The sequence below is a fragment of the Pezoporus flaviventris genome, unplaced genomic scaffold (assembly GCF_033815535.1).
Source record: "Pezoporus flaviventris isolate CSIRO_AGI_PZ_B2104156 unplaced genomic scaffold, CSIRO_AGI_Pfla_v1 ptg000125l, whole genome shotgun sequence".
In the NCBI taxonomy this organism is placed as follows: domain Eukaryota; kingdom Metazoa; phylum Chordata; class Aves; order Psittaciformes; family Psittacidae; genus Pezoporus; species Pezoporus flaviventris.
This window is the reverse complement of record NW_026892673.1, coordinates 60,795-74,616: the sequence shown is the minus strand read 5'-3', so window position 1 is coordinate 74,616 and position 13,822 is coordinate 60,795. Positions and strand designations below refer to the sequence as shown.

At 47.7% G+C, this 13,822-nt stretch overlaps 1 long non-coding RNA gene across 1 annotated transcript; it reads left to right on the top strand.

The window, feature by feature from the left end:
- Positions 1 to 7,720: 7,720 nt before the first annotated feature.
- On the top strand, positions 7,721 to 9,530 carry LOC133282492 (uncharacterized). Its single transcript, XR_009747644.1, has 2 exons — positions 7,721 to 9,014; positions 9,061 to 9,530. It is a non-coding gene; the product is annotated as an uncharacterized LOC133282492 (long non-coding RNA).
- The last annotated feature ends 4,292 nt before the right edge of the window (positions 9,531 to 13,822 follow it).

The window sequence follows — 13,822 nt, the reverse complement described above, 5'->3', positions numbered from 1 at the left end:
TACAAACCAGAGTTTCCTACCTAGGATATGAAATAACAGGAGGACAGAGAGAACTTGGAGCTGCTAGAAAAGAAGACACCTGTCAGACTCCATGACCATCGACCATCAAGGAACTCAGGACATTCCAGGGAATGACAGGATGGTGCAGACTTAGGATCCATGATTATGGTGTTCTGGTAAGACCACTATATGAACTGTTGAAAAGAAACACTCCCTCTTTAGAATGGACTGATTCAGCAGAGGGGGCTTTTAGGACCCCTTCAGATACTGGAAGGCTGCTATGAGGTCTCCACACAGCCTTCTCTTCTCCAGGCTGAACAGCCCCAACTTCCTCAGCCTGTCTTCATACGGGAGGTGCTCCAGTCCCCTGATCATCCTCGTGGCCCTCCTCTGGACTTGTTCCAACAGTTCCATGTCCTTTTTATGTTGAGGACACCAGAACTGCACACAATACTCCACGTGAGGTCTCACAAGAGCAGAGTAAAGGGGCAGGATCACCTCCTTCGACCTGCTGGTCATGCTCCTTTTGATGCAGCCCAGGATACGGTTGGCTTTCTGGGCTGCAAGCGCACACTGCCGGCCCATGTTCATATTCTCATCGACCAACACCCCCAAGTCCTTCTCCGCAGGGCTGCTCTGAATCTCTTCTCTGCCCAACCTGTAGCTCTGCCTGGGATTGCTCTGACCCAGGTGTAGGACCTTGCACTTGGCATGGTTAAACTTCATGAGGTTGGCATCAGCCCACCTCACAAGCGTGTTGAGGTCCCTCTGGATGGCATTCCTTCCCTCCAGCCTATCAAAGGAACCACACAGCTTGGTGTCATCGGCAAACATGATGAGGGCGCACTCAATCTCACTGTCCATGTCAGCAACGAAGATGTTAAACAAGACCGGTCCCAACACCAATCCCTGAGGGACACCATTCGTTAATGGTCTCCAGCAGGACATTGAGCCATTGACCACAACTCTTTGTGTGCAGCCATCAGGCCAGTTCTTTATCCACCGAGTGGTCCATACATCAAATTGATGTCTCTCCAATTTAGAGACAAGGATGTCATGTGGGACAGTGTCGAACGCTTTACACAAGTCCAGGTAGATGACGTCAACTGCTATACGCCTGTCCATCAGTTCTGTAGCCCCATGTCCTGGGTTCAGCAGTAGCAGTCATGTTTCTCCTTCTTGGTAGCTGGTGCAGTGCTGTGTTTTGCTTTCAGCTCAGGAACAGAGCTGATAACAAGGATGTTTTGGTTTGGCCAAGGACTTTGTGAGCCTCATGCTCTGCCAGGGGGGAAGGGAAGCCAGGAGGAAGCAGAGACAGGACACCTGACCCAAACTGACCAAAGAGGTATTCCATACCACAGCACGTCATGCCCAGGATGTAACTGGGGTTACCCGGAAGGACAGGGGCTTCCGGGTGGAACTCGTTTCTTGGCCGGTGGTATCGTATTCTCTTCTCTTGTTATTTTCCCTTATCATTGTTTTAGCTGATAGTAGCGGTGGTGATTTGTTGCTGGACTGTTCTTGTCTCAACCCGTAGGAGTTGCACTCTCTCGATCCTCCTCCCCGTTCCTCCGGGAGAGGGGAAGGGGAGAGCCCCGGTGCAGGGGGGGGGGAGACGGACACGGACCTTGATTGTTGTCAGCTCGGCACCATTCGCTGGGAGTGAGTGAACAAGTTACCTGACTGGGTTTAAACCACGACAGTTCTTTTTGGCGCCCAACGTGGGGCACGAAGGGTTGAGATAACGACAGATTTGACTGGATTAATAGTCATTCGTCACAATGCTGATTTATTGGGTATCAGAGTTGTTCTTCTTGATCTCACAGCTTCAGACCGTTGTAACTTACGTAGAGCCGGTATTTGCTGTGGTAGTGTTTATCAAGTGTGGGGCTTGGGCTAAGGTTCTTCTCTCACTGTGCTTTATGGCAATGACTTGTAATACGGGGGGGCTCCAGCAGCAGGGCGGGACGGACGTGGCCGTGGACTTGTACCTGGCCGTCCGGCTGCTCTTCACCGTCCTGGCCCTCACCCTACTCTCCATCTTCGTGAGGCTGCGGGGAACTGAGGGGGAGCGGTCCCGGGAGCCGGCGGCTGCTGAAGCGGCCCGGGAGAGCGGCCCCGGGGACCAAGCGGCGGCGGGAGCGGGGCCGGAGGCCGCGAAGGGACGGCTGCCGGTGGAGGAGGTCGGGGCGGTCGAGGAGAGGAAGGAGGCGGCTGCCGAGCAGCGGGAGAAGGCGGCGGAGGAGCCGAGCCCCGCGGAGGAGCCGAGCCCCGCGGCCGAGCCGAGCCCCGCGACGGCCGAGAGCATTCCCCGGAAGCCGCCTGCCGAGACCCAGGAGGACGCAGGAGACCACGCAGCATTTCCCAGCAAGGCAGAGGAGGAAGAGCTGGACTCAGGAAAAGAGAAGCTGGCGGTGGGAGAGCCGGCAAGCACAGCAGCTACACCAGCCCCAGTGACAAGTACAGCAGCATCAACTGAGAGTTCTGAAGGTTTTGAATGGCCTTTGGGTATCCTTGGGACCTGCCTGCTGATTGTGATGGGGATCAGCATGTTGGCACACACACAGGCTGTGTTCTACCCACCACCATTTTGTCTGTTCTCAAAAGTTAAGCAGAGTCAGGTTTGGGTCTTGTCTGGGGTTAGACAACAATATAGGGGGACCAAGAGATTTTCCCCAAGGCTGGAGAGTCATGAGTGGCAGGGTGTGTGGGACAGTATGGGCAAGTATCTAGTCCACTGGGCCCCTCCAGTGCTTTGGAAGCGTCGGAGATGGAAGGCAGCTGTATGGAGTCCCCAGCAGCAAGCTGCAGAAACTGCTTAAGGGGACAGTGAATTATTTTAAGCCTGGTGGGCCCATGGCACTTCAGGCCATCAGAGCAGAGATGCAACACAGAGATGGACTCATGATCGAGGGGTGGACTTAACAATGGACACTATTGCCCAGGTTATTCACGAGTGTGAACACTGCACACAGTCTCTCCTGCTCTGGAAAACTGTTACAAGAGATGGAGCCTGACATGGACCAGATGGACGCAGCAGCTTTATAGGGACTGGTCCATGCACTAAGATAAGAGTATATTGAAAATGTGGGATCTGAGCATGACGTGAATGGTATGGAATAAGGGGTGGATAATGTCCTGGGTTCAGCAGTAGCAGTCATGTTTCTCCTTCTTGGTAGCTGGTGCAGTGCTGTGTTTTGCTTTCAGCTCAGGAACAGAGCTGATAACAAGGATGTTTTGGTTTGGCCAAGGACTTTGTGAGCCTCATGCTCTGCCAGGGGGGAAGGGAAGCCAGGAGGAAGCAGAGACAGGACACCTGACCCAAACTGACCAAAGAGGTATTCCATACCACAGCACGTCATGCCCAGGATGTAACTGGGGTTACCCGGAAGGACAGGGGCTTCCGGGTGGAACTCGCTTTCTTGGCCGGTGGTATCGTATTCTCTTCTCTTGTTATTTTCCCTTATCATTGTTTTAGCTGATAGTAGCGGTGGTGATTTGTTGCTGGACTGTTCTTGTCTCAACCCATAGGAGTTGCACTCTCTCGATCCTCCTCCCCGTTCCTCCGGGAGAGGGGAAGGGGAGAGCCCCGGTGCAGGGGGGGGGGGAGACGGACACGGACCTTGATTGTTGTCAGCTCGGCACCATTCGCTGGGAGTGAGTGAACAAGTTACCTGACTGGGTTTAAACCACGACACCCCATCATAGAAGGCCACCAAATTAGTCAGGCAGGATTTCCCCTTAGTGAAGCCATGCTGGCTGTCACCAAGCACCTTGTTGTTTTTCATGTGCCTTAGCATGCCTTCCAGGAGAATCTGCTCCAAGATTTTGCCAGGCACAGAGGTAAGACTGACTGGTCTGTAATTCCCTGGGTCAACCACTTTCCCATTCTTGAAAATGGGGGGTATATTCCCCTTTTTCCAGTCATTGGGAACTTCACCTGACTGCCATGATTTCTCAAATATGATGGCCAGCAGCTTCGCAACTTCATTCGCCAGCTCCTTCAGGACCCGCGGATGGATTTCATCAGGACCCATGGACTTGTGCGCATTCAGATTTTTAATATGGTCTCGAACCAGATCCTCTCCTACAGTGGGCACAAGGTCTTCATTCTCACAGTCCCTGCATCTGACTTCCAAGACTTGGATGGTTTGGTCAGAGCCTTTGGCAGTGAAGACCGAGGCAAAGAAGTCATTCAGAACCTCAGCTTTCTCCAAATCCTGTGTAGCCAGTTCTCCTGAGAGCTTCCGGAGGGGGCCTACGTTCTCCCTAGTCTGTTTTTTATTTGCTATGTACTTGTAGAATCCCTTCCTGTTATCTTTAATACCCCTAGCCAAGTTTAATTCTAACTGGGCCTTAGCTTTCCTAACCTGGTCCCTAGCTTCCCAGACAACATCCCTGTATTCTTCCCAGGCCACCTGTCCTTGCTTCCACTTATTATAAGCCTCTTTTTTCATTTGAATTTTCCTCTGGAGCTCCTTATCCATCCATGGAAGTCTCCTGGCCCTCCTGCTGCACTTCCTTCTAGTTGGGATGCAACACTCCTGAGGTTGTAGCAGGTGATCCTTGAATATCAACCATCAGTCTTGGGCCCCTCTGCCTTCTAGGGCTATATCCCATGGAACCTTCCTAAGCAGTTTCCTGAAGAGGCCAAAGTCTGCTCTCTTGAAGTCCATGGCAGTGAGCTTGCTGCATGCTCTTCTCACTGTCCTGAGGATCTCAAACTCGACCATGTCATGATTGCTGCATCCAAGGCTGCCCTGGAGAGTCACATTTCCAACGAGCCTTTCCCTGTTGGTGAGCATGAGGTCAAGCATGGCACCTTTCCTTGTCAGCTCTTCTATTACCTGCAGAAGGAAGTTGTCTTCTACACAATCGAGGAACCTCCTGGATTGCTTGTGCCGGGCCGTACCGTCCTTCCAACAGATGTCAGGGTGGTTGAAGTCACCCATGAGAACAAGGCCCTGTGAGCGTGAGGCTTTTCCTATCTGTCTATAGAGTGCTCCATCTGCAGGTTCTCCTTGATCAGGCGGTCTGTAACAGATCCCCACAGTAATGTCTCCCATAGCTATATTCCCTTTAACACTGACCCACAAACTGTCTGTGGACTGCTCACCTGTCCCCAGACAGAGTTCCATACTCTTCAGCCTGTCCCTAACATAAAGGGCAACTCCCCCTCCCCGCCTGCCAGGCCTGTCCTTCCTAAAGAGCATGTAACCTTCCATTCCAACACTCCAGTCATAGGAGCCATCCCACCATGTTTCTGCGATGCCCATTATATCATACCCCCGTAGACATGCACACATCTCTAATTCCTCTTGTTTGTTCCCCATGCTATGGGCATTTGTATAGAGGCATGTGAGCCGAGCTCCAACTGAAGCCAGCTCATTGACTAGAGCAGCTGGGATATCTCTACATTGCTCCAAGCATTTATTATAGGTTCTGGCAACTGACTGGGTGTGTTGGAATGTAATGATGCTCCCCTCCCCCAACACATCTAGTTTAAAGCCTTCTTGACCAGTCTGGCAAGCCTCCTACCAAAACTGCTCTTTCCCTTCTTTATCATCAGACCAGCTCCACCAGCCCCCACTAGACCTGGCCTACAAGCTTGGGTCCTGTGCTCAAGACACCCAACCCCCTGACTATGACACCACCCTTTTAACCATTTATTAACCTGGCCAATCCTCCTAGCTTTTTTTATGTCCTCCCCTGTATCCTGGAGAATTGATGAAAAGACCACCTGACCTCCAGAGCCCCTAACCACCTCCCCCAGGGCTCTGTAGTCCTTCTTTATGTTCCCCAGGCTACTACTATCTATATCCCTAGCACCCACATGTATCACCAGGAGTGGGTAATAGTCCGTGAGACTTACTAGAGCAGGCAGCCTCTCTGCCACATCCCTGATCCGTGCCCCTGGTAGGCAACACACCTCCCTTGAGATGGGCTCTGGCCGGCAGACGAGTGCTTCTGTCCCTTTCAGTGTAGGGTCCCCTACTACTATGACCCGCTACCTTTGCCTAGCAGCAAAAGATCTTTACCAGGGCATCAGCCGGCTGTTTCTGGCTCAAGTGCGTTTCCTCATTAGCCCCCTGCAGGACAGCAAAGCTGTTCTGCGTGGGGACAGGGGATTTAGGGGGAAGCCCCTTGCTTTTGGTTGTCCTTTTCCTCCATTTTTTTTGTTGTTTTTTTTTGTCACTAATTCCCAGCTTCCCAGGTTAACAGACTCCTTCTTTCCTTCATGAGCTAGAGGTGAAGCTTGAGGCCCCTGCACAGTTTGGGCCAGGAGCAAGCATTCCTGCTTACTCTCAGCTTCCCCAACATCTTTGTCAGCTGACTTCTGAACACACAAGGGAAACAGATTAAACATGCTACAGAAATTCTACAATTACTGGAAGCTGTTCAGCTACCTGAAGATGTAGCTGTTATGTACTCTAAAGGACATCAACAAGGTGACTCTGATCAGGAAAATGGAAATAATTTGGCTGATTTTGAAGCCAAACGAGCTGCTGAACAATCTCAAATCATGCCCTTAATCCCTGATGGCAAAGTAACAATTGAAAAATCTAAACCTAGGTATTCAAAAGAGGATAGGAAATTTATTGAAGATCTAAAAGAACAGGAAAATAAAGAGGGTGGGGTTCAGATACATGATGGGCGAACTGTAATCCCCTATAACCAGGTCTGGAAGTTAGTTCAGGAGGAACATAATAAAACTCATCGGGGTAGCAACTCTTTGTATAAATACTTAAAAAAACAAATTGTAGGAAGGAATCTATACACCACAGTTCAATTAGTGACAAAACAATGTCAGCTATGTCTTAAGAATAATCCTAAAACTGAAAATAGAAATCAAATCGGGAGAATTGGGAGTGGAAGTTATCCGGGACAGCAGTGGCAAACAGATTTTTCTGAATTACCAAGAAAAGGGGGTTATCGATATTTGTTGGTGTTAATGGATACTTTTTCAGGCTGGCCAGAAGCATTCCCTTGTAGGATAAATAATGCAAAACAAGTGATTAAAACAGTATTTAATGACATAATACCTCATTTTGGAGTACCAGGGGCAATTTCTTCCGACCGAGGTTCAGAGTTTAGTGGAAAATTGTTACAAGTGTCGTGGTTTAAACCCAGTCAGGCAACTTGCTCACTCACTCCCAATGAGTGGTGCCGAGCTGACAACAATCAAGGGCTACCCCCCCCCACCGGGGCTCTCCCCTTCCCCGCTCCCGGAGGAAGGGGGAGGAGGATCAAAAGAGTGCAACTCCTACGGGTTGAGACAAGAACAGTCCAGCAACCAATGTACAACACAAATCACCACCGCTACTATCAACGACAACAATGATAAGGGAAAATAACAAGGGAAGAGAATACGATACCACCGGCCAAGAAACGAGTCCCACCCGGAAGCCCGTGTCCTTCCGGGTAACTCCCAGTTACCCCCCACCCCGGGCATGACGCGCTGTGGTATGGAATACCTCCCTGGCTAGCCCGGGTCAGGTGCCCCATCTCTGCTTCCTCACGTCTTCCCCTCCTCCCTGGCAGAGCATGAGCCTCACAAAGTCCTTGGTCAGGGTAAACATCACTTAGCAACAACCAAAAACATCGGCTTCACCAACACTGTTCCCAGGCTGGAAGTCAAAACACAGCACTGCACCAGCTAACACAAAGGAAAAACATGACTGCTACTGCTGAACCCAGGACAAAGAAATTAGCAAAAAATTGGAAATTGATTGGCAACTATATGTTCCATACGGGCCTCAGGCCAGTGGGCAAGTAGAAAAGATGAACCATCTGATCAAACAACAGATTAGTAAAATATGTCAGGAAATGAATTTCTATTGGTACCAAGGTTTACCACTGGCTCTATTAAGAATTTGACCTAAACCTCGGTCAAAAGAAGAGATTAGCCCTTTTGAAATTTTACATGGAAGACCATATCAGTCCCAGTTTAAAGGAGAAAGTCTTCAGGAAGTGGGAGAAGGCTATCTCTGACAGTTTCTGATCAATCTGGGAAAACAATTGGAGGAGATAAATGAGAGAATAATAGGGACAAGAGCAAGAGGTTTGGATTATCCAATTCACCCTTTCAGATCTGGAGACTGGGTTTATGTTAAGAATTTTTCAGGAGATCCTCTACAGAAGTGGAACGGACCGTACCAGATATTACTGACCACCTTTACAGCAGTGAAGATAAAGGAACAACCTGCTTGGATACATTATTCAAGAATAAAGAAAGCACCAGAGCCAGAGAAGACATGGCGGATCGAACCTTCAGGACCCTTACACATGAAATTGCATCGGTCATAATTTGGACTCATATGATAACTGGTGCACAAACTTGGGACCAGAATTTATACCTGAAATTAGTGCAGAATGTTGCTAAGGTTTTAATCGTAGTGACTGTTGGGTGTGTGCACAGTTGCCTAAATCAGGAGAAATCCTGGATCTCCCATTAATTGGAGTTCCAGTTCCTAACATTATCTCATGGACAAATTTGTGGGTGAACACTAGCAATCTACGTCTGAGGGAAAGATTAACATTTGGAATAGTTAATCCTAATCCAGGTAATAAATATTATACCCGAGCACAAAGATGTATTACACCAGGAACCAGGGTTGGAGATCATGCTTCTTTAAATGCCACAGATGTAGGTCACCATTCAAATTGCAATCATACTATTAATATAGATGGTATCGTAGTTCAGTGGTGGCCCGTTCCTAAAAGGAAAGGATGGTATTGGTTATGTGGAGAAAATGCTTATAAGACTCTACCCCCCAACTGGAAGGGGGCATGCACTTTAGGTGCTGTAATACCCAATTTTACTATTATCAACAGGTATCCTTCCGGGACCTGGATTAGAAGTTTTGCTAAACAAATTAAGCAAGGGTTTAACCCTATTATTGAATGGCACACCACATTTCATAGTTTTGTAAGAGGGCTAATTCCATCTTTGGGAGTAAGTGAATTAGAGAAGGCAATCGTAAATATCTCAGCAACCATAGAGGAAATGGAAAGTAAAAACATTGATATAATCCAGGCAGAACAACAAGAGATAACTAGCCTATTTAAGGTGATATTACAAAACCAAATGGCTCTAGACATGTTACTGGCATCACAAAGAGGGGTTTGTTCCATAATCAATGAAAGTTGTTGTTCCTATATAGACCAAAGTGACAGAATTGAAACAGATCCTGAGGAAATTTGGAAACAAACTAAGATATTTCATGAAATGGCCATGGATGACATCTCCTGGGGTTTTGAAGAAATACGGAAAAAGTTGACTTCATAGTTACTTAATCTCTCCTGGTTGAGGCAACTGGTTGCAGGAATATTGATGTTAATTGTTTTAATATTGATTACTTGTAGTATGATACAATGTTCCCTCTGGTGTTGTAAATGGTCTATGATAAATTATGAAGACTGGAAGAGAAATGAAATCAAGCATCAAGTAGAAATGGGAAATGATTTCAAAAATACTTTAGACAGCAATGGTAGCATATAAAGTGTTGCAAAAGAATTTGCAAAAGGACGGAGAAGGGGGGATTTGAGACAAGGGGGAGAACAAAACTACAATATGGAATATATAAACCTTTAGAATCAGTTTTAAGTAATTTTAAGTTTGATGGCTTTGTAACAGTAGCAATGGAAAACTATTGAGGTGCATGATACACAGAAAAAAAAGTAGAGTACATCTAGAGAACATACTGAGAATTCTTGTACAAGATAAATCGTTATAGTTGACATAGTTTTAAGAAAAACAGTCTAGAAGAACAGGACACAGGGATAAGGAGTATCTGGGAATGGCAGGTGTCCAGGATGGGCTACAGTTAAACCAACTGATAAGTAGGAGGACAGGAGGATTATTATGTCTCTGGTGCTAACGAACCAATATAAGCATCTACTGTGCGTGCTTCAAAGGCTGCCAGAAGTGATGAAGATTGTTGGAAGAAATAAACGACCCTCAGAGACCACCACCGCAATTCTGTACGCATGCGGAGAACTTTCTGGAAAATGATGTAATCCATATGTAGCCTCATGAATATGTATGTATGCCCAGGGACTATATAAAGACTGCTTGTGTAGCAATACGGGGACACACATTAGGAGGAGCTATCCCCCATGTCTCCCGGCACCGCAATAAAGAATACCTGCTTGCCAGCTTGAAAACTTTGTTGGCAAGTTTGTTCCTGGAGATTTCTCCAAATCACGTCTCAGTTTTGTGTCATCTGTGAACTTGCTGAGGCAACACTGCCCCACTTTCCAAGTCATTAATGAAGGTATTCAACAGCACTGGTGGCAGGACCAAACCCTAGAGTACACCACTAGTTACTGGTCTCCAGCTTGACTTTGTGCCACTGATCACAACCCCTTGAACCCAGCAGTTCAGCCAGTTTTCAATCCACCTCACTGTCCATATACTTAGTCTGTTGTATTGTGTTTGTGTGGCAAAGTTTTGGTTAGTGGGGGTGCTACAGGGGTGGCTTCTGTGAGAAGCTGATAGAAGCTTCCCACATGTCTGATAGACCCAATGCTAGCCAGCTCCAAGATGCTGCTGGCCAAGGCTGAGCCACTCAGCAACAGTGGTAGTGCCACTCCCAGATATTACTGGCAACCACCAGAATGGTGGTTTCTAGCTTGTGGTACATGGACCGCAAACTATTTAAGAAATCTGCAGTAGGTGACTGAGAAAAGCAGTCCTGAAGCAATCCTTTAACATACAGTCTGGTGGGTTTTGCACCTGCGCTGGATTATTCTTTAGTAGTTGGATAATTGAAATGGTTGCAAATCCTTGTAACGGCAGAGGAAGTCCTGACACAGGCAATAGGTAGAATTTGCCTGTCAGGCCTGGTCAGACCTTCGCTGCGTTTAATGTGGGATTTCCTCTCCAAACTTGACATACTGAACATCTGGAGTGAGGGTCTGTGTCCCCAAGCCTCCATCAGTATATTCCTTTAGTTCTCCTCTGGAAGCTCTGGCAGTGAAATATGCCATTTCCTCATTTATTATTTACACCATGTACAGCAGTGAGTCTATGGTGCTTTTGTCCTGGTATCCTTGTTTAAATTTCCCCTATTCCAAATGCTCCTGGGCTGCATTCTGTGTGATATTTGGAGACACTGTAGCTGGCACCACACCATCTGACTCTAGCATCCCAAGAGCCCTTAGCCTTTGTTGTTGCATGCTGCATATCAAATATCCATCTTGATTAGCAAAGGATGGCCAAATATGATGAAAGAATGTTAATACTGATTAAATCTGCACAGATTATGGATCCGCAGGCATGTGAAGTTTGTGAAACTTTGTTTAGACCTATAACTAATTCCCTCCTCCCAATAGTAATAAACCAAAATATCAACAGCTGCCTCAAGAAAATCAACACTACCTATGCACTGTTTGGTCTGATTTTCAATTTAGCTCTAAAGGACCCTCTATTTTATTGGAAAAGGATGGGAATAGGGAGGTGTTACTGCTTCCAAGCAGTAGGAACTGTCATAGCTCCTGCTCATCCATGTAATAAATATCAAGGTCAGTCCAGGACACAGGTTAGTTATATAGGTCTACTCTGTCTAAGCAGAGAAGGCAGAAACACAAACACATTAGTTCTCAGATATTGCTTAGAGTAAAATGAGATTTCATGCCCTCTCTACTTATGTGGAGAGTATGAAGTCAAGGGACAAAGGATGAGCAAATAGAAGTAAAGGAAATAAGACCACAAAAAAGATCAAAAAATATGGGATGTATCATTGGAGGCACAAGAATCTGCTATCTATCTGGTGGCCCCATCACCATTCACCAACCCTAGATGTTCAGTAGCATGCCAAGCAGGGACCAATTTCCATATAGGCTAAGAAAGCCATGCCTTAAAATGCCAGGCCTTACAAAGAAGGGATGCTAGGAAAGTACAATGCTACATTTGGGTGTCCTGGGTTCAGCAGTAGCAGTCATTTTTCTCAGTCTTAGTAGTTGGTGCAGTTCTGTATTTTTGACTGTCACCCTGGGAACAACGCTGATAACACTGATGTTTTTGGTTGTTGCTAACTAATGTTTACTCTGATCAAGGACTTTCTGAGTCTCATGATCTGCCAGTTAGGAGGGGAAGCCAGGAGGAAGCAGAAACAGGACACCTGACCCAAAATAGCCAAAGAGGTATTCCATACTACAGCACGTCATGCCCAGTATATAAACTGGGGGCAGTTACCCGGAAGGGCTAGATTGCTGCTCCGGTCGAGCTGGGTATCGGTTGTTGGGTGGTGAGTGGTTGTATTCTCTTCCCTTGTTATTTCCCTTATCATTATTATCATTGGTGGTAGCAGTAGTGGTTTTGTGTTATACCTTAGTTACTGGACTGTTGTTATGTCAACCCATGGGAGTTACATTCTTTCTCTTCTCCCCATCCCTCAGGGAGCAGGGGGAGGAAGGAGGGGGGGGAGTGAGTGAGCGGCTGCATGGTTCTAGGTTGCCGGCTGGGCTTAAACCACGACATTGGGGCAACCAGAGGTGCTGTACAGAATGGGAAAAATGCACAGCAAGAAAAAGCCTAAAAAGTTCTGTTGTTTGTTTTATTTTTTTTTCTGGCTCACAGCCTGGAACTACTCTTCTTCGGGAGTCAAGCAACATTCCTTTCTCAACATCTGTCTTGTCACTGTTCAGTTTAGATTGCCAGAAACTGCACCAAATGCTCTGACATACTTTTTCTGTGGCATCCCCTTACTGTTCTCCCTTAGTCCCTAGCAAACGCTCCTTGCCTTTTTCCTCCTGTGGTGCAGCTCTCCTTTGTCCAGGTATTCCTGCCCTTCAAGGGGGTGCCTCCCTGTGTCCAGCCTGGCAAAAGATGCAACCACAGAATTGGTTCCAATTTCCTGACCACTCAGGCCACTGGTCTCAGCAACTGCAGAGAGAATATGTAGAGCCTCTAGTCGCACAGATTGCTTGGAATATCAAAGAGGTCTGGGATGAAGTCTCCAAGAGAACCCTAGAAAACCCAGAACCCATGTCAGCTCAACTTGAATATTATCTGGGACTGAGACACCAAATATAATGAACATAATTTGGCAACCAGAACAGGCTTTAACCTGTGGCATAAACCACTCCTGCCAAAACCCTGCAGGGCAGAAAATAAAAGCCACCTTAAAATAAGAAAATGTAAAAAACCTCCCAAAACCCCAGAGCTCTTGGTTCAAACCGCTTCTTCAGTCAGCAATAAAGGAACTGAGCCATGATTCTGAACATTCACCCTGTTGCTAAACACATTCAGCCAGGTCCCAAGTCATGCCAGGGGCTGCTGGGCCTCTGTCTCCCCACGACTTGACAGAACCTTAAGGCCCTGCCTGCTCGGGCTCCACCAGCGCGTCAACCCTCCAGAGTGACCCCAAGACCGGCTGCGTCGCTCCCCCAAGACCTCCTGCGGAACAGCTGGCGGCAACGAAGCAGCACTGCCACTTCCTGAGAGCGAGGGGGCCCTTCGGTCCTTAATAGAAACACTCCCCGCACTATCTCCCCTCACCGGGGTCATGGACAGAACCAACCATCCGCTTCCAGGACGCGCGCATTAGAAAAAGAGGGGGTGCGCGAAGCCCTGTCACGTGAGAATGAAAGGACCACTTTCCTCCACCCTGCTCACGTAGTGCTGAAATAAGGGGAAGGGTAGATGGATATGCACGCGTTAATCATGCATGAGAAACTAAGCACGCGGAAGAGGCGGGGAAGGAAGCTGGTAAGCGATCACGTTATGTAACGTCACGTGACGGGAAGCGGCTTCATGCGTGTGTGGAGGAGGGGATCGAGATTGGTGGGTGCGCAGGTGTGTGGTGGTTACGTGATG